The 20,295-nt window shown below is 33.1% G+C and overlaps 1 long non-coding RNA gene across 2 annotated transcripts in view; it reads right to left on the bottom strand.

Annotated features, from left to right (window-relative positions):
• LOC139784947 (uncharacterized) overlaps positions 1-3,494 on the bottom strand; it is a 30,019-nt gene extending 26,525 nt beyond the window's left edge. Inside the window, exon 1 of one of the 2 annotated variants that reach the window (XR_011721729.1) lies at positions 3,126-3,494. This is a non-coding gene — a long non-coding RNA (uncharacterized lncRNA). The remainder of the gene's footprint in view (positions 1-3,125) is intronic. The other variant, XR_011721728.1, reaches the window with a different exon arrangement.
• Positions 3,495-20,295: the final 16,801 nt, after the last annotated feature.

Here is a 20,295-nt window from a genome sequence, read left to right as displayed (position 1 = left end):
ATCCGAACTTCCTCTATTTTTTCCAACAGTAGATTTCGCACTAAATATATCTCTTTTATACTATAAATTCCTCTCATCTTTTCGAGATAATTTTCTAGTATAAAATTTTCTAGGTAAAAATATTTCAAAATAGATAAAATGCACATAGATATATTAAATGATCAAACAACTTTCCATCCAATGCTAATTGCTCCGCAATACTTTATGCGAACGGCCGTTTTATCCGGATAGACGGGCAAATTCCACGCCGGATAACTTTCCAACAATCTATTCGAAAACAGAATTGCCAGAATATTCGCGTTGCATACTTCGCGATTGGAAATAACGCCTTTCCTCATAGCAGATTACTCAAACGCACTTTCTTACAATATCGTATACAATTTACTTTCATACAAAATAAATAAGTAATATAAATCAATAACTAATAAGTTACTGAACAAATGTATAATAAATTGATTGATTTATAATCTTATGAGCCTTTACTATTATATGTATAATAAATTATTAAATTCCAAAGATTGAAAATATTTGACTATATTTTCTATAGTTAAACTATATTGACTATAGTTTATTTAATTCTTAAAAAATGACAGAAAAAGAACTATATGTGCAATAATATTAATTCAAAAAATATTAATTCAAAAAATTTTGTAAAAAGCTTTTTTCTATGATAAAATAGATTGTTACAAATGGATTAACTACAGCGATTAGTATTTATTACGCACCTTGAAATATAATAATGGACGCACAAAAAAAAAAAGAAAAGAAACGATCGGTCTTTGTTACGAAACGAGAGTGAATGGGACTTTTCGAGACGCGCGACCTTCGTGGTATTTCCGGGGCCGTAAAGCCGCATGCCTCGCGTTTCTATTATTGTATACTGTTTATTCTGTCCTCGCGGAAAAAAATAGACGGGCAATAAAGGCGAATGCGCAATCAGGAAGCCAACGCAGCGAAAGTAAGATGAAGTCGCTCATCGCGTCGGTCGGTGGCGGTGGAGAGAACGATCCCTTCGCCCGTAATGTTCGCGAAAACGACAGTAGCAATTTCCCCCCCCCCCCGTCGCGTCGCCGCGAAAATCACGGCAATCAATAACGACGCATTTTTCAAAGTGGTTCGGATGTCGCCGACCGGAGTTGCTTTATGACGCAGCATTTCCCCTTTTTATATCGAGAGACGCGCTAACTATTTACACAGAACTACAATTGCACATTGCAAATTGTGCTATGCTCTTTCTTAAACGCGATTATATTTTCTTTATGTCAATCGACATTACGTCATCTCAGAATTTTCTACATGAAATAATATTAAAGTAAGATAAAATTGATAAAAAAAAAAGATATTTTATGAGATATAATTCATATGTTTCAAAATATGTCAAAATAACGTCTCGTAAACTATTAATTTTTTTGACTTTATTTTCATGTTTAAACAGAAAATAATCAGAGTAATCGAATTGTATAAAAAAATCAGTGTTCCGTTAAAAAAAATATATAATTTTAATATTTCATAAACAATGCGCGTATTTTATAAAAGAGCTGCCGCATATATCATATTTCCTCACTGTAAATCTTTTATATCAAACATGAAAAACAACTGAAATAATTGCAAAAATATATTTACAGGTCTATTTTATACATCTGAAATATGATGAAAGCATATTAATAAATGTCCGTTTCAAGGATTTTTTATTTATATTTGCATCTTTTGGACAAATTTTGTCAATCTTTATTGCAAAATTCAATGTAAATAATTATTAGTTTCTCTCTTTCTCTCTCTATATGGTCTATGCAATGAAAAAGAGAAATATAGATATTTTACATATCGAATCTATTATTTTAAACTGCACTTTTATTAACATTCTGTTTTTTATTATTGTCCGATTTTCAGAGAATGTTAACTGTTTTTTAGCGAAATGTTTGGTCGAATAAGTCTTAATGTCACAAAATTTGTTTTTTTTTTATTTATCACATGGGATGTGTGTTTCAGCCTATAGGCTAACAGCTTTTATCGCAGCGAGAAAGATATGTAGGTACCTATCTCTTTAGAGGTTTCTTTAAATAAATATAAAGTTAATTTTAATCAATTCTTTTGTACTATTTTGTTTGCTTTTTCCTGGAAACAAACCCTTCTTATTTAGAATTCAAAATGTAATATGGTGCAGCTAAAGGGAGATATATTGCTAACTTTGAGCAAATGTCGTTCGTCTAGACTGGGCTTCACACTTTTTACTCCAATCACGACGTCTCTGATATCGTATCACGTTATCTCCCATGAATAGATATAGAACCAATCTATTTTAGCTCAATTTTTTCCAAAATTAACTTTATATCAATTACAGTTTCTTCTTGTATGAATAGCTTGTGGAGCATAATAACCATTCTTTCTCCTTCCTCTTTCTTTTCCGATATATTACCTCACTTCCCATAAAAATTCACGAAAATTATCGTAGCGAATAAAATTCCATGTCGCCGTAAATCAAATTATCTTCCACTGAACTTTTCCATTGATCGTTGTTGACAACAAAAGATTGACAATCATCGTGTCAATCTTTCATCACGACAATTATACATGTACATACATTTTAAATTGATTAGCATAACATGATAATAATCTGCAACCGACAGTTCACTAAAACAATTATAATTAAATGCCCTGCGAGTAATTATTCCAATAGGGTAGATTTCTTTTGCGGCTCTGTATCTTCTATACTTCCAGACTAAAGCTTTTTCTAGATTATTCTTGTAATATTAATTCATAAATCAATCTCGAGTCTCGGCTTGATATAAAAACGCTCTTCGTATTAGATTTTGTAAAATGTATGTTCTATTTTTCTCACTGTATGCCAAAGGGTATTTTTTCCCGTTAATAGAGATTATTATCATTATTATTATTATTATTATTATTATTATTATTATTATTATTATTATTATTATTACTACTACTACTACTACTACTACTACTACTACTACTACTACTACTACTACTACTACTACTATTATTATTATTATTATTATTATTATTATTATTATTATTATTATTATTATTATTATTATTATTATTATTATTATTATTATTATTATTATTATTATTATTATTATTATTATTAATGTATATATGTATACATGTAATATATTACATGTATCAAGATTTGTGGATTACAGTCCTCGCATCTCCAGAGACTAGCGGATAAAAAAACTCAAATTCAACACGCTGTATCGCGTAACGTATCACCAACCGACTCAACCGAATGCACCGAATGGAGCACAGCGTACCGTTCTTCCTGTCTCTCTCTTTCTCTCTTTTTGTCACGCACTATCGAACGCGATATGTAAACGCAAACGGCGAAGGCGAAGGCGACGGCAACAGCGACGACGGGACGCGTTGCGACGCCCGTCGACGACGCACTGCCAGCAGCGTCGCGACGACACGTAAAACGCGTACGGGAACGCCAGCCGACTGCCGGCCGAAGGCCGAAGCGCGAGACGAGGGTTTCCTCGCGCGGCGTACCGCGAAAGGGGGAAGACAAAGAGGGGAGGGTTGGGTATGTCGGAAGCGCGCAGGCGCGTGCGGGCGCCGTTTCATTCTAGAGATGCTCGATCCCGCCGCCACGCCGCTCGCCGGCCGCCGGCCGTCACCATAGGGACCGTAGCGACCATCCGAACATTCCGAACCGGTCCGCTGGAGATGGACCGACACCGTCGCCGGCATCTGTTACGTCTGGACCGTCCTGTCATCCATCCATCCATTCTTCCCTCCCGTCCTCTCTCCCTCCCACCCTTCCTCCCTTTCTCCCTTCCTCCCTTCCTCATCGTTACTGTCCCCGGAGGGAGAGCATATTAACGAATGTCATGGACAACCGAATAGTTAGGAATACTTTGTTATTGATATTGATATCGAGGACTGATACACACGTGGAGGATTGGCTATGACTCGATGCTAAAATGATACATCCCAGATCAAAAATGTTTCATATAAAAACATGTATAAATATATATACACGGTAAAAAAACATTTCGTATTTGAGTGGATTTTTATCCGTGTAGAAATTTTTGTGTCAAATTTGTAACATACATTGGTGTTAATGTTAACATATTGTCATTGTGTTATTTTGACTTTTCTGCATTAAGTTAATATTTAACGTTTCTAAGAGTTAAAATAACACAATTTATATGTAAATACACGAATACTTGGTGACATATTTTATGTGTTAAAATAAACACCCAAGTTGTGTTACTTTCCTTTCTATAAGAGTTTTCATCTGTTAAATCGACATTTTCTTATCTTATATATTATAAAGAGATATCGCCTTTTGTTTTTTGCAAGAAGAAGAGAAGAAAGAATAACATTTTATTTTAATTAAATATAAATAAGTATGTTAATTTAACATAAACTCTGTTTCTAGATAGTTTCCATGTGTTCACAATTTTGTGTTAATTTTTTACATATTACTTGTGTTATTTATTTACATATTTATTTACATAATTCTGTTAAATTAACACAAAGATTAGAGCGGATAAATTGGGACATGTAAAATGTGTTAATTTTTTACTGAGTATAAATATATGTCCATATATGTTTTCTTTCTCTTGTATAATCTCTGTTCGTATATACATACAAAAAAAATTTATATAATTAAAAGTGTAATTTTTGCATTTTTTGTTGTTAAAAGTAAAGTTTGAGAAAATTAGAAGAAACTGTCCATATTACATATAGTTATATACATATATATATATATATATATATGTAATAATCGTATATAAAGTATGATTATATATGTAGAATATATTAACTTTTTGAATGAGAAGAGCAGCACGAGCAGCACAAAAAGGAAAATGTTAGATAAAATTAACATTAAAACTGATATAGAACTCTAAACTGACTACATAAAATATAAATTATAATATGGTATTACATGTTGCACAGAATGCAACAATAGTTTTAATTCATATTCTTTTAGTTACGAATTTTTTCATATATTATTTTCATAGCGTTTCTGACAAATATAAAGTGAAAACCTTCCAAAATTTCGCAAGTATTTGAGAAAATTCTTAAATATAGAGAGTATCCCATCAAACCTATAATACAATCGACAAAGGAATAATTCTTTATAAGAATATAAATCTAGACTGCAGAATAAAATTTGGAATACGAAGCTTTGTATTGAAAATTTCTTTGGAAAAAGAAAAATTAATTTTCTGATTTTTAAAGTCATTTTTCTCGAAAACGCAGCTTTATATGTACAAATTTTATTCCATATTTTCAACTTATGGCCAAAATCCTCTTTTTACCGTTTATACTCATTTTATTGGATTTACTTCATGTACATAATTTTTCTATAAAATTCCAATTTTGTTAGTTATTTGAGTTTACCGATAATTTCTGTGTTTTATCGGACGATAAATTCGTATCAAATATAAATTCGGACTAGTATCGTGAACGAGCAACAAGGATGCGAAAGCTGTTTTGCATCCGGAAGTTACGTTTGCAACGATATTGTACATTGGAAGCACTGAAAATTGCATCGTATATATAAATCGACCTGAAAATCACGCCGCGAAACATATTTATCCGGTGGCAATGTCGACACGCACTGATTATCACGCATACCAATATATATTTTCTCTCTCTAATGATGTTCTCACATCCTATTTGGAATATTCCAAAAAATATTCCGCTTTGGTAAAAACTGGAACTGTAATTGCTGTCGAGAATTAATATGTTATGACAGAAAACAACATCGCGAATAAGAAAGATACATTGTTTCTCAGGAAAAATTCAAGTCTACAGGAAAGACGAATTTTCTAGAATGCTTCGTACATACAAGGTGAACAACATACTTTCATCATATACCATTAATGCCATGTAAGTTTTATGTCTGATATTTACTTCTTAAAAGAGACAATTGATAAAATAATATAGATAATCATCGCGTAAGCTATTTAAATTAAAAATTTTCTTAAAATGAAAAGATTCGATTACTCCGCTGTAGACCGTAAGTTATGCGGTTCACTCTGTATATATCGCTGCACGTCTCGCGAATGGGGTGGCAATAAAAGCTTTTTCTTCCGGCGGTGGGGCGACTAGAGAGTTTCTTTCGTGCCCGGAGAGTGGAAATCGTAAATGCTTTTCGCGCTCGGTCGGTCTGTTCAACCTTCTGGAAACCACCTGATTCCACACGTAGTTTCGATACTGCCCAGTATACCTATAAAGTCGCTGTCGCGACTCTGAAGTCAGTAACAGCTCTTATACATTATTGAGGCTACATTCCAATTATATACGTCTATGGTTCCGATATTCACAATAAAGTGTTTGCAGTCAATTTCAGATAAATGTTAAGTTTTCCTGAAATATTATCAGTGATCCCAAAAATGTCAATTATGGCAAATTAATATCATATTAATATTATTAGATTTTATTAGAAAATAAAAAAATGTATCATAAAAACAATTAATTATAAATAGATAATAAAACAGAAAATAACCAGATAATAAGATTCTAAGCATTTGTCTCATACGAGGGCAATAAAGGGTTAAGGTAGAAATGTGATTGAATAATTTTCTGTATGCATATTGTGCAATTATACAAGTTTGTATGGATAGGCCATCACAGTCACTTGTAGTTTTATCTTTTGTAACCTCAATCTCGATCCAGGATTGTTATTGTAGTCTTGTGAATATACTTTAGAGTAGAGCGTTGCGCACACAGAGTTGTATTTGACGACTTCTTCACACGAAGTCACTTGACAGAATGGGTTGTGTCGCCTCATGTAAATGTACAATGCAACTTGCATCTCTATAAGTGAATAGCAACCTAGAGTTACCAAATACGTCTTATAATAGTGTTGCTACTATCTCATTTACAACCCTCGTACACTATTGTGTAACGTAAGACAATAATTTCAATTATATAGGACTGTGTCTAATCTATGAGTCAATAGGTATGGACTGAACATTTAGTGATGACAACTCAATATAGATAACTCCATTTATTGTAACTCTCAGAAAGATGCAGCCTCTGATCAGAAAAAATAATTTCCACGAACTTTGATTTGATTGTTCCGATCACAAAGCTCTTGCGGGCTTTTTGCAATTCGGCGGCGAGGCTCTTTGCGAGTGATCGTTTGTCTTCCGGTTTCCCAGCGTGATAACTTTTTCTCACGGCAAACTGGGCGAGCGAGCCGGGGGGATTTCGAAAGAGGGGGGGGGGGAGTAAGTTCGATGCTTGCTCGCGCCAGTAAAATCCATGCCCTCGCCACAAATCTCTTCCGCCCCGGCGTGCTTCTTGCTTCTTTGCGTCGATCCCTCGCAACGTCCCTCCTAATCCAGCCGCGCGCACTTTCTCTCTTCGCGACTTAAGAATATCTATGTACTCTTTCAGCCGAGGAAGTGCCACCAGCCGGATGGATCAATGCCGAGATGAATGGAGCACGAGCATAAAAGTGAGACTTTGGGTAGAATTATAGTCGACATGACAAAGAGTTATTTTTTTAAAGAAGATGGAAAAATTAAATATAATTATATATGTGATATATAATAGATTTCAGTAAAGGTAATCATAATAACAATAATAACAAAACATGATAGGAATAATAACATTAAAAATCTAAATTGGTGGTAGCATAAGAAATAATACGATGATAAATGCTTTGAATAAAAACGATAACGTTTATGAAGTAAATATTAAATTTTGACGAACAATAGACAATTATTTATAAGTATAAAAAAATATTAAGAAATTAATATTAAGAAATATTTTTATAATGATAAAGTAGGAAAAAGATAATTGAAGACTTAATGATTTGACAATGAGACTAATTATATTTGAGTTATTGCTGAGCGTCCCTATTTTTCTCATTGTCAGACGATGTTGCGCATCTTGCGATTGTATTTAGATTAAGAATAAATTGTAGTCTCGCCGTATTCCCTCAAGTACCTACAATGTGACCGTTCTAAGTGTTAAGGCGTACGAGATCGAGGACTCAGGTGCAGAAAAATTCGTGCAAACTTTCTCGTCTCCAAAGTTTTCCCTGAAATTTTCACAGCCGACCGGACGTAAAAATATACCATTTTCGTGGATGAGGCGAAGAGGGAGGAGCGGCAAGAGGATGGACGTTACAGACTTCATAAGAGTATAAATTCAAGGGATTACGCGCCGCTCAAATCGTCAAAGTCCAGCCGGGTTATACGAAGTCATAGCTCTCATCATAGACTGCCGAAACTTCAATCGTGCGTTCCGCGTTTCTTGAAGTATGAAAAATGAAAGGCATGATATAATGTACGGTGCAGAAAAATGTTATATGAGCACCTAGACGTATTTTTTTTAAGAATAAAAAGAACAGAAAATGATAAGAGATTTTTTTCATATAAAGTTATATATATCATAATTATTTTATTGGAAACTATAAATTTAGGTTAACAAAAATTTAATTTGTACAACAAAAGTCGCACATTATTATATAAATTTAATTTTAAATTTTAAATTTTAATTTCCATGCAATTTTTTAAATTGTGATTTTTTATTTTCAACTGTGTAATACAAAATTTAAAATTATTAGCCTTATTTTTTAATTACAAATTATAATTTTCATAATTTTATTTAATTTTTGATTTAATATGATTAAATTAGGAATCGTAAATTTACGATTTATGATTAAGTTCTACGCAATTTCGCTCTTTATCAAAGGTACGAGATAAAAGTTGAAGAGGACTGACAAATGCCAAAAAATTCCAGCCGACGCGCGACGGGGTAGTCGACCCAAAGCATCGTAAAGAGATCGTGAAAAACCGTCGTTTTTGTCGTTTTCGAGCGAGTGGAATTCCCCGCGTGCGAATTTTCCATTGGAGCTTTCGTACTTTTTCCTCGCTCCATAGCACGAGAAAAAGAGATGGGACCGCAGAAGCAAACGAAAGGGACGCAGGGGAGAATAATGGGGAAATGAGTGTGCTGTCGAGTAATCACCTCTATATGCATATCACCCGAGCGATGAAAATAATATCTCAACGAGAGAGATGTTGCTTTTTCATTTTTATAAAAAATAAAAATGTATGTTATCGATATGAGATGTTCGCAGAGGCTAGAATTATTTTTTCTCCCTTTTTTATGTAATATTTATTTTCTTCAAATACAAAGAAATATAGGGGAGACCGGGGCTAAACCGTCAGTTTTTTTTCGGTGCCGATTTTTAAAAACAAAATAAATAATTGTAGTTAAAAGTGGTATCCCACTGTAAAGAGTGAACGTTTAGCTACAAAATTTATATAGGAAATTTTTGTCTACGTCGCTTTGTTTAACCAGTATAGAGCAAAAACGACAAACGGTGGAAAAATTGAAATCTCAAAAATGCCGGGGTTAAACCGTCTACCCCCCGGGGTAAATCAGTTTCAGGTTTGATCGCCCATGAAATATTAGACATCAACGATAATGAAAAAACTACACTGGATTCGTGTTCAGCATGCATTACTCTTTATAATCACGTACCTCGAGATTTGGAGAGCAAATATTATTGCAGATATTACAAAATTTCCACGCGCAGAAAATTTCACTTTTCACCACGAAAACACGTTTGCCCTCGTAAAAATCATAACACGGCAGGTAACCTGCCGAAACTCCGTTGGTCACATGGGTACCATAAGCAGCGTTTACAATGTTAATAGCGAGTTCGCACAATATACAGGTTCCGAGATATTTGATTAGACGGATTTACCCCGTAGATGTTTTAGCCCCGGTCTCCCCTACATTTTTCAATATTAATTATATTACATACGTATTGATTATTAATTATATAATAATATACGATTATACCACTACCAAATTGTGTTTGTTATTAGGGAAAACTAGTTCTCCATCCCCTCTTTCTTTCTTTCTCCCTTTCTCTCTTTTTCTCTACGTTGGTAAGTGAAATGCAGAACGAACGGGAACAAGTTTCTTTCAGATTAATTGTAAAAATTAGAAAAATAATTTTACACGCGAGATTATCGTTATAACGACGCAATCGACAATTTAATTGCGAAAAACTACAAATAACTACCGGCATATCATAGACACTTCAGCATTAAAATCGTGATTAAAACTCGTGATGAGAACAATTTCTAGTTTTCAACGAAGTAATCGCGTGCAACTGCAATGCAATGGCAAGACTGCGTGCATAACAATTAACTGTTTTCTCCGCGTTGCCGCGATGTTTCAGGGAATATACGCTAACGGACTTTCGCGGCCGCAAAAACTTTTAGCATTCGTCGACGGACGCGCGGCCGACGAATTTGCACAACGCGGGATTCGCGTGTATGCACAAGTGTGCAATTTGTACACGACACGACAGTTTTTGTCGGTGAGTTGGGACGAATGGCCAGTCAGGAAATAATGCAACAAATTTTTCTCATTACAATTCATGAGCTCATTACTTTAAAATTAAGTCATGATTAAATCAATATAATGTATTTAATTATCATAATAATTAAATTAATAAGATATTTTTAAGTAAGAATTAATACAAATACAGTTTTAATAAAACATAAGAAAATCTCACTTCTAAATATTAATTTTTTTTATTATATGAAAAAGTTAGTATTTAAAAGTGAGTTCTTCTTCCTTTTATATAAATGAAATTTGAGAAAATATATGGATATGGAAATATTTTTGCTGAGATCAGCTCCCTCGCTAGTCTCTGCCGAGTCGCATCGAAGGAGGAGTCGCATGTCATTTGCCGTTTTCAATGCGACACGAGATTTTCCGATTCAAAAAGCAATCAGCCAAGACCAAAGGCGGTAGAAGGTCGAGCGAGCGTCGCCGCGTACGTGACGCGATTTTCCTCCGCTCGCGGGCTCGGGATGATTTTCTCCCCTCGCTCTTTGACAGAGACGAAGTTCGGGATATGACGAATCGCGCCGGGGCGAAGGAAAAAAATGGCAGAAAACGTTAAGACGCGTGGCAGACGACAAATCGTCGCGCAGATGCGAGGCGATATACGACGATACCGCTACGCGAAGTCTTCCTAGCTCCTCTCCTGTCTTCTTTTCTCTTCCTTTCTGGGCCAGACAATTCACCGTTTATATTCACACACACACACACACACACACACACACACACACACACACACACACACACACACACACACACACACACACACACACACACACACACACACACACACACACACACACACACACACACACACACACACACACACACACACACACACACACACACACACTCTCTCTCTCTCTCTCTCTCTCTTTCTCCCTCTCTCTCCTTCCCCTTCTTGCCTCTCTCTTTCTCTCTCGACAAATATATAAGATGGTGAGCGAACGAGCCGATATTTATCACGAGATATGCCTATTACCGCCGTGCGGGAAAGGCGAGCGATTTTACTGCCGATTCGTCTCGATTCATATAGCGAGGCGAGTTCCGGAACGTGCAATAAATTAATATCTGCGCTTATCTATATCCGCGCGCGTGGACGTGACATTGCCGCTTTCGCGAATCGGCTTGCTGACCCGGAAAATAACTCGGGAGATAAAAAATAAAAAAATAAAAATAGTGATAAACATTGATTTTATTCATAGATAAAGTCATTCATAAAATAACCGTAATCAATTTTTCTTCTTTTTCCTTCACATTTTTTTCGTGATTTTTTTTTATACATATAATTTTTCAGCCAATTTAAAGTACATTAAAAAATATAATGATCCGATGGAAATTCGGTATAAAATCTCTTTTTAAAGTCTCATCACAATCTCATTATTTATTTATTTTTTATTATTTATTCATTATTATTTATTTTTCTCATAAAATAATTTGGTGATATATTACTTCTTTATCAAAGTTTTATCTTGCAAGTGTATATATAATTATAATGATGTCATATGCAACCGTCTTGATTAAATTTATCAGAAGCATTGCTTCGTATTTTATTATCATTATAGTAATACAGTAATAAAAATAAAATATAAAAAAGCAATTCTTTTTATTTATTTAATGTTAATTATGTGTTTGTCCCCAGAAGCATTCTATTACGTCACAATTTTTGAGAAATTTGAAAATAAATTTTATATAAGCTTAAAAGGATTATTCTAATATATTTTTCTATACTATAACTTTTCTATTCTAAGCTATATGACGTGCTAGAAAAAGTTTATTTTTGTTACATTTAAAAATATCGCTAAAATTTTTATCCTCAAACTAATTATGATTAATAACATTTTTGCGATAAAATATTTCTATTATAATATCCATATATAGAAAAGTTATAAAGTTATTAACCCTCTGGACCATTGCACTTTTAAATATTTTTTGTGTATTTGCCATACGTTTTTTTTTACTTTTGTAAGTTTTTAATGAAATGTTAATATTTACGATAATGATAAAAACGATTTGACAAATATCAAGAAATTTAATTTTTCTATCAAGTTTGATTTTCCTATCAAGAAATTTTCCTATCCTACACATGTGTTATGCATCTCGCCATTACGCCACATATGCGTGTGTAATATGTATTATGTATCTGTGTACAGAAACTTATAAACGCTTTGGAATCGCGCGCGTGCGCGCGCAACGGGTTCCGCGTTTCAGAATAATTTAATTAGAGCGAGCGCATGAAGTGAAGTGCTAGGTCTTATCCCATGGGCTTAATAGCAAGCTCTCGCTACCGCTGGGTACCCCCGGGACGTATTTTCCAGGGAAAATTCTTCTGCGAGGAGCGAGGGACGTCGGGAAACGCGTACCACCGCGGAGAGAGATCGCGCGTGGAAATGCGTTTAATGAATTAATTAGGCGTTTATTATGCGCGCTTTGTCGCGACGGTCCTTTTTATTTCGTTCGTTATCATCTTCGCCTCCTGGCTGCGTCTTATCATCTCAAAATCCCGCTTTGATTGAAGGCTTTGTTCAATCTTCTGAGATACTTTTAATCTTTTTAACCATGGCGTATCATGTTACATAATTTCTATGTTATCTATTACTAATCCTTTATGCGGGATATGAAAGATAAATCCATTTATTTTTATCTAAAATATTTTTATTGAAACAATCTCAGAACAAACATTGGATATTGTTTTCTGTAAATGGATTGTGCTGAGTTTTCCTCAGTTAATCACTTATTACGATGTTACACCCTGAGGATAGATGTCATAATCAAATTTCATGCATCTCGACATAAAATAATTTCTACCAATACAACTATACTCTGTTTTATATACATGGCAATATATGTATAAAATAGATTTTATAATGATATCCCAGTAATGCAAATGATTTATCGACATTTTATTTTATTTTTACACTGAAAATAGCCTAATCTAGGTCGAAACGTTTACTGTAGATTAATTTCATAATAGCATTAAAACTTAACTCATTATAAAAAATTTTTTTTTTAAATAATTAAGATATATAGATATGTACCTCTTCTAAAAAAAGTCAGAGTTTATTAATTTATAGAAAGATAGCATATTTAAAGAAAAATATATGTTAAAATTAACTCTCTTGGAAATAATACGCGATGTAATATTCTATAAATGAAAAATTGGAACATGAATATGGAAATGTTGAGAAGGAATTTAAAGTTATCTTATTTATTAGTAAAAATATTTTTATCGCAGGAATAGAAAATGTTGATTTTAAATTGCACCCGTAGGGAGTTCCTATTGGGTGATCATTATTCGGTTTCACCTTTCAGCGACACAATGCGCCAAGCATTTAAATGTATTTCGGGCAAGTCGGCGGGCTCGCGGGACCGTGTCGGACACGAGGGCACTTCAAAAGCAAAACTTTTAATTAAAAAGTAACCATCGACGTGTGGGCAGCCTCGAGCAATATAAGCTGCTATGTAAAAGTTTTCCAGAACCGGCGGAAAATCCAAGACTACGATGACATTAAGAACCAATTCATACGGAAACTGTTAGCCTTAAATTCGTAAAACCAGATCTCACCCCTCTTTGCCAAAACTTTTTGTCTATAATTTGCTGGTAATTTTAATGAGGCGTAAGCCCCGAAAAAGTTGTAGTAGTGAATACTTTCTTGTGAAATAATTTCGAACAAGCTCCTTCAGGAAAAAAAGATACGATATTGTTTCCATTTAGGTAATATGTCTATATACTGATTTTAGAAAAAAAAAAAAAATAAAAGTTATTTATCTAAAAAAGGAAAATTTATACATATTTATATGTACATTGATAGGATTTAAAATATACCACATAACTAATAATCTTATTTCTATATAGTTTTTTCACAATTAAATGGTGACATTTTGAATAATAATCAAACAAAAAAAGTAACATTTCACAAAAAAATGTTTTTGTTTCATGAAATAAAAAATAGGAGTAAGAAAAGGAAATATTTATATATTTTTTATTTATTTAAAACTTCAATAGTGATTCCATATTCAATAAAATATTGCGTCTCTATGTAATAAGATCGATATTATAATGTAACTTATAAAGTCACTTATAATTTCAGTTAATTCAATTATGATATTCCTCGCTACTAATTTCCTCTGCTGAAGAGATATTTTAATATTTCATTTAAGATTGTATTGAATTTTACTTCGTAATATTATTATTAATATACAATTGATGATCACGTTCTTCAGGAAAAATGTAAGAGTTTTTACACTTAATATAATAATTAATTCAATTCAATAATAAATATTTTATTTATATACATGGCAATATTAATTATCGCAAGAATACGGTTATCTATATATTTATTTAAGAAATATGAAATAAATAATTATGTGACAAATGATCTGAGCAATCAATTCTTAATTTGCATGCGCACACATTTTCGACTAATTTTTTTCCCAAGCAAAGCCAACGGAACTACAACGTTACGAGCTCTCTTAATTACGGTTATGGGATTGCAGTGGGGATTCGAATCGAGGGTACTCTAACGAGACGTCGTTATGGCACCGGTGAATGTATTCCGCTTATGTTACCGGCTAATATGCAAGAAGCAAATTTTAAAATGTAACGCGAATGTCCATTAGCGCGGATATTCAATTACATTTATTCTTGTTTTATCTTAACCATAAAGGGTGGAAGAAAGAGAATGGATTATCAATCTCTATTGGCTTCCGTCGCAAATTTAAGTGAATAAATTAATGTATTGACATTCAAATTATATAATTATGTTATTTATTGTGTAATAAAGGTGAGATAAAAAATACTTTTAAAATCAAATAAGTCAAGTGGAAACCACGGTAAAATTGCAGATGAGCGATCTAATCGATTTTAATAATTTTGATATACACATATTGTACTACTCTTCTTGCACCCGCAAAAAATATAATCTAGCCTAAACCTAATATTAGCACTAAATTATAAATAGGTCTTTACCCAGGTAGCAAGATGACGTCTAAAGACGTCTTAATGACGTTAGAGACGTCATTAAGACGGAATTAATACGTCATTTGACGTCACTCTGCTACCTGGGTATTTATCCTCCCCCTTCATAATCCTAATCTATATCTCTGTACCCGAATGCATCTTTTATTTATTTCATTTTATTCATTAGTTAAGTTTCGATTGCCACCTCTCGGAAGATAATGGCAATCTATCGAGAATATCTTGCCAAGAGAACCTCTCTAGATAGCCGTTCGGGATCGGATCGGCGTTAAATCGTAAGTACCATATATGGCGCACAGATATACGCAGAGAGGTCACGACGCTTGAAATCGAACAATATAATGGATAAAAAGAAGTTAAATTCGTTTTAACTTAATTCTTTGTACTTATTATTTAATTTCTTGTTTATTATTTTACTGAATCTTTTTTCATTATATTTAATGATTTATTTTTAAAACCTTACATAAAATTTCTTATGAATGTTATTTCTTTATAAATAATGATATTTACGACACATTCAATGTATACTACTAGGTACACCGTCACCCATCATTTTCCTCAGAAGTCCGTTTTCGGGATGGCTTGTAGTGCTTAATTAAAACGGGGTATCGACGTCCTACCTCCTGTGCATTTGCAGAGTCGCAGGAGGTAGTACCGCACAGGCCGAAAACGAAGGAAACTAATAAAGGGTGCGATTTATTTTTTTCCTTTCTCCTCCCTGACAGAACAGCGAACGACGACGAGATATCGAGCCTCGGAAGTCTTCGCGATCGATCCCGTGGACCGGAAGCCATGAGGGAGGACAATTTATATCCTCGATAAATTCCTTTTCGCTTTCATTAGCGGTCTTGTCCGGCCTATGCCACCCGCCCCCCACGAAGGAATGATGGTATATATGATCAGAGGAAAGATTTAGAGTCCTTCCCCGCCTGCAAAATGACTTATTATTCGATCGAATGCAACGCGAATTTGAATGATGACATTGTAACGTGTGCAGCTAGCCTTAAAGATAAAGACTAAAGTTTTAATGTGAAAAACTAAAATAAATATTTTTTTTATTAATCACATAAATATTTGTATAATTTAAAGTACACGAATTTTTATTTAAAATTTTTTGATCTTGAAAATAAAATAGAAATAGAATTGATATTGTAAAATTTATTGTCTTATTGATTTTATCTTAATTTATTTGGGGTTGTTTATTATGTATATCTAATATATCTACAGCTTTGTTAATTTGTTATATCTTATAATAATAGATTAAGATAAATCGGTAAATTTTCTGTTATCAAAGATATTATTTTACCATAAGTATCTTAAAATGCAGAAAAATTGATAATTTAATAGAATCATAGATATTATACCTACCTAAATATTTCAAAATGCAAAAAGATTGACATACATAATTGAAATTACAAAAGAATTTCTCTGATTTTTTTTCGTACATCTCATGCTGATATTTCTTGACAAACAAAATTCTACAAGTTTTTCCTGTTAATTTTGTCATCACGAATAAAAACCTTCGACGGAATTAAAAATTTTCCTTCGCTCATATTTTCACGCAGGTTAACAGATCCGTGAAAATCGCGAGGAGAAGAACAATACGAATAATTTATTCTTAGCTACGTGGATTCGGAAAATCTCGTGGTTCTCAGGAGGTGACGGAAACGACGTTTCTTCCTACCTCGAAAATCGAGATCTTCCCTCAGTAAATTTAATAATCTCTCAAAATGGGCACGCCAACTTCCATTCGATGCGCTCGTTTAAATATGCACCGAACGATTCCCGAATACCAAGTATATCCCCACCTCGAAGTCGAAGAAACCCGCTGCTGGGAACTTGATTATATCCGGAATTAATGATCGAAATTAAATCCACTTCCCAATTAGAAACTTGGTATCATTAAAAGTTCTTATTAATTATGAGGCGTAATTATCGGTCGACGATAATGGTGTCGTTTTCGCGAAGGGGAAAATTCATGGAAATTCTGGAAAGAAATTGAGGGTAAATGACAATAAATAAGCATCCTCTTGAGAAGATGAGTCGACAATTATAGAAATTATTATTTTACTTAAGAAATCAAAATTAAAAGAAATATGCACACAATTGTAACTTGTAAAAGTACATGGTAATTGTTTACATCAATGACGACCTCGCCGATTTCGATGAAGTATGTTAAAAGGCTCAGAAGAAAGTAATCTTCAGTTCAAAATTGAGGATCGCTCATCTCAAGTTTTTTGAAGTTACAGATATTAGAGGATAAGAAGGAAAAATTTAGATTATTATAATAAATTATGAAATTATGACTGTAAAAGCGCTAAAAGTGACATATCTGAAGATTAGGAAATTCGTTATATCGTCGAAATAAAGTGATATAAGCATGAGAAATAACCCATATCGTACAATTATAGATTTTATTGCATACTGCAAGCACCGGTATAGGATAGAAAGTTGAAAACATAACTTTTAGATTCGTCAGTTGTCAAATTGTTATATTTACGATTTGAGATTATATAATTTTTTTTTTTAAGAAATGATTTTTGTTCACATAAAAATAAACTCTATTTATATATTTTTACCATATTTGTTTATAGTTTATAGATTGTTTATAATCATATTTCGATGCAATCTTGTTCTGAAACTTGAACTGGACAATTGGAAAATCGTCTTTGTTATTGCAAAATAAATTGTTTATAATTTTATGCTTATGAGCTTGAAATTAAATTAATATCGTCTTTTAATTTTCTGGCCTATAATCATAACTGTTAGCAGAGTGCACTTTAATTACTTTATACGTGTAGATACGATTTGGGAAGGAGAATATTAAAAATGCATTTACTTAGACCAACTTGTCGACATTCGATATCTCTCAACTACACTTTATCGTACCTACTCTTATTACAGGGTGTATCAAATACCTATCAATAACAAATAATAAATATATGTTATTTACATATACATATATATGTATATGTATATACATATGTATTATACTTGTATGCTAGAGGATAAATAAGATCGGAAACTGATTGTGAGATCTCACCTGATAATGTGCTGATTGGTGGACCGCAATAGGATCGTGGTGTACTTGGTGATGAGCATCCTTCTTATACTGTCTCATCCCATCACATGCGTATATACACACACGTGCGATTCATAGATTCGCGGGCGTATAACGTGAAAGCCTCCGAGTCTCAACGACGTTGGTTTCGGCTCGAAAATCGAACAAAAGCGAAGTCGCGACACTGTGGATGCCGCGAAAATTCTTTCACCTAAATTTAGCATTCGTATACAAGGTGTTCTCGAAATATTCATTCTCGAACTTCACTACATATTCTATAAATTGAACTGTGGAAGACTGTCGTGTAATGTTTGTTCAAAAATTTACACATTGCCATAAAAAATTGTTTTTTAAACAAATCAAAGTTATAGTGATACTTTTATATTAGAATAAATTTTTAAATATAGAAAAATATAAAAATCGATTTAAAAATAATGTCCTACGTTTATTTCATATTTATCATATTTATTTATTTTGTAAATTTATATCATACTATTATATAAAACCCGACTGTTTGTCCGTCCGTCCGTCCGTCTGTCCGCGAACTACTCATTCGTTAGTGGATCGAATTTTTACCAAAAGTATATGAAACAGGGGTAGAATTTCCCGGGGAGTGCCATGACGTGTATAGTTTTTCGTTACCGATTTTCTGGAAACCGGTTTTTTTTATATAGAAGACAAATGTCCTGATTGACTGACTGATTCATCAATGCCCAGCCCAAACCTTTGAATCGAATTTTTACCAAAAGTATATGAAATAGGGGTAGAATTTTCCGGGAAGTGCCATGATGTGTATAGTTTTTTGTTACCAATTTTCTGGAAACCGGTTTTTCTAATTTTTCCAATTTTTCCGGAAATAATTGACCGTATCTCAAAGAATTGTACATGAAGTAGGGGTAGAATTTCCCGGGGATTGCCATAAAGTGTATAATTTTTCGTTACCGATCTTTTTGGAAGCCGGTATTAGAAATTTTTCCAATTTTTCGGGAATTAATTGGATCGAATTTTTACCAAAAGTATATGAAATAGGGGTAGAATTTTCCCCGGTATTAGAATTTTTTCCAATTTTTCGGGAATTAATTGGACCGAATTTTTACCAAAAATATATGAAAACTATAAAGTGTATAATTTTTTGTTACCGATTTTACAAGTTTTTGGGAATAATTGACCGAATCTCAAAGAATTCCATATCATATGTGAAATAAATATAAATTAAAAAAATAAATATAAATTTAAAAAATTAACAAATGATATCGTTCATAGGTCGAGCAATTTTAAGTGAATTATGTTATGAAGTTGCTGCTTTCACATATGATATGTCAAAATTGATAAATCAGTCACTTCAATTCGTGACTGTCACGAGCAATTAAGAAAATATTCGCACATTATAAGAAAGAGAGAAAGTCATTAAGAGGATATTCGCACATTATAAGAAAGAAAGAAAGAAAGAGAGAGAGAGAGAGATACAAAGAAAAAAGGTATGTATCTTAAATATTAATTTTCTTTTTATTTCATTTACGTGACCTGTCTCTTTGTTTTATTTCCTTTTTATTTCAATAATTGACTTTCTGTCTTTCCGTTTCTTAAGAAAAAGAAGGATATTCGCACATCATAAGAAAGAGAGAGAGAGAGAAAGAGAGAGAGAAGGGGAGAGAGAGAGAGAGAGAGAGAGAGAGAGAGAGAGAGAGAGAGAGAGAGAGAGAGAGAGAGAGAGAGAGAGAGAGAGAGAGAGAGAGAGAGAGAGAGAGAGAGAAAAGAGACAAAGAAGAAAGGTATGTATCTTAAATATTAAATCAAAATTTCCTTTTTATTTCATTATATGATATTATACTATTGATTATCGTTTCTTATGAAAAAGAAGGATATTCACACATTATAAGAAAGAGAAAAGAGAGAG

The sequence above is a fragment of the Temnothorax nylanderi genome, unplaced genomic scaffold (genome assembly GCF_030848795.1).
Source record: "Temnothorax nylanderi isolate EJ_2023f unplaced genomic scaffold, tnyl_v1.0 TNYL_tig0712_pilon, whole genome shotgun sequence".
Lineage (NCBI taxonomy): Eukaryota > Metazoa > Arthropoda > Insecta > Hymenoptera > Formicidae > Temnothorax > Temnothorax nylanderi.
Note: the sequence above shows the minus strand (reverse complement) of the source record. Positions and strands in the feature narration are given on the sequence as shown.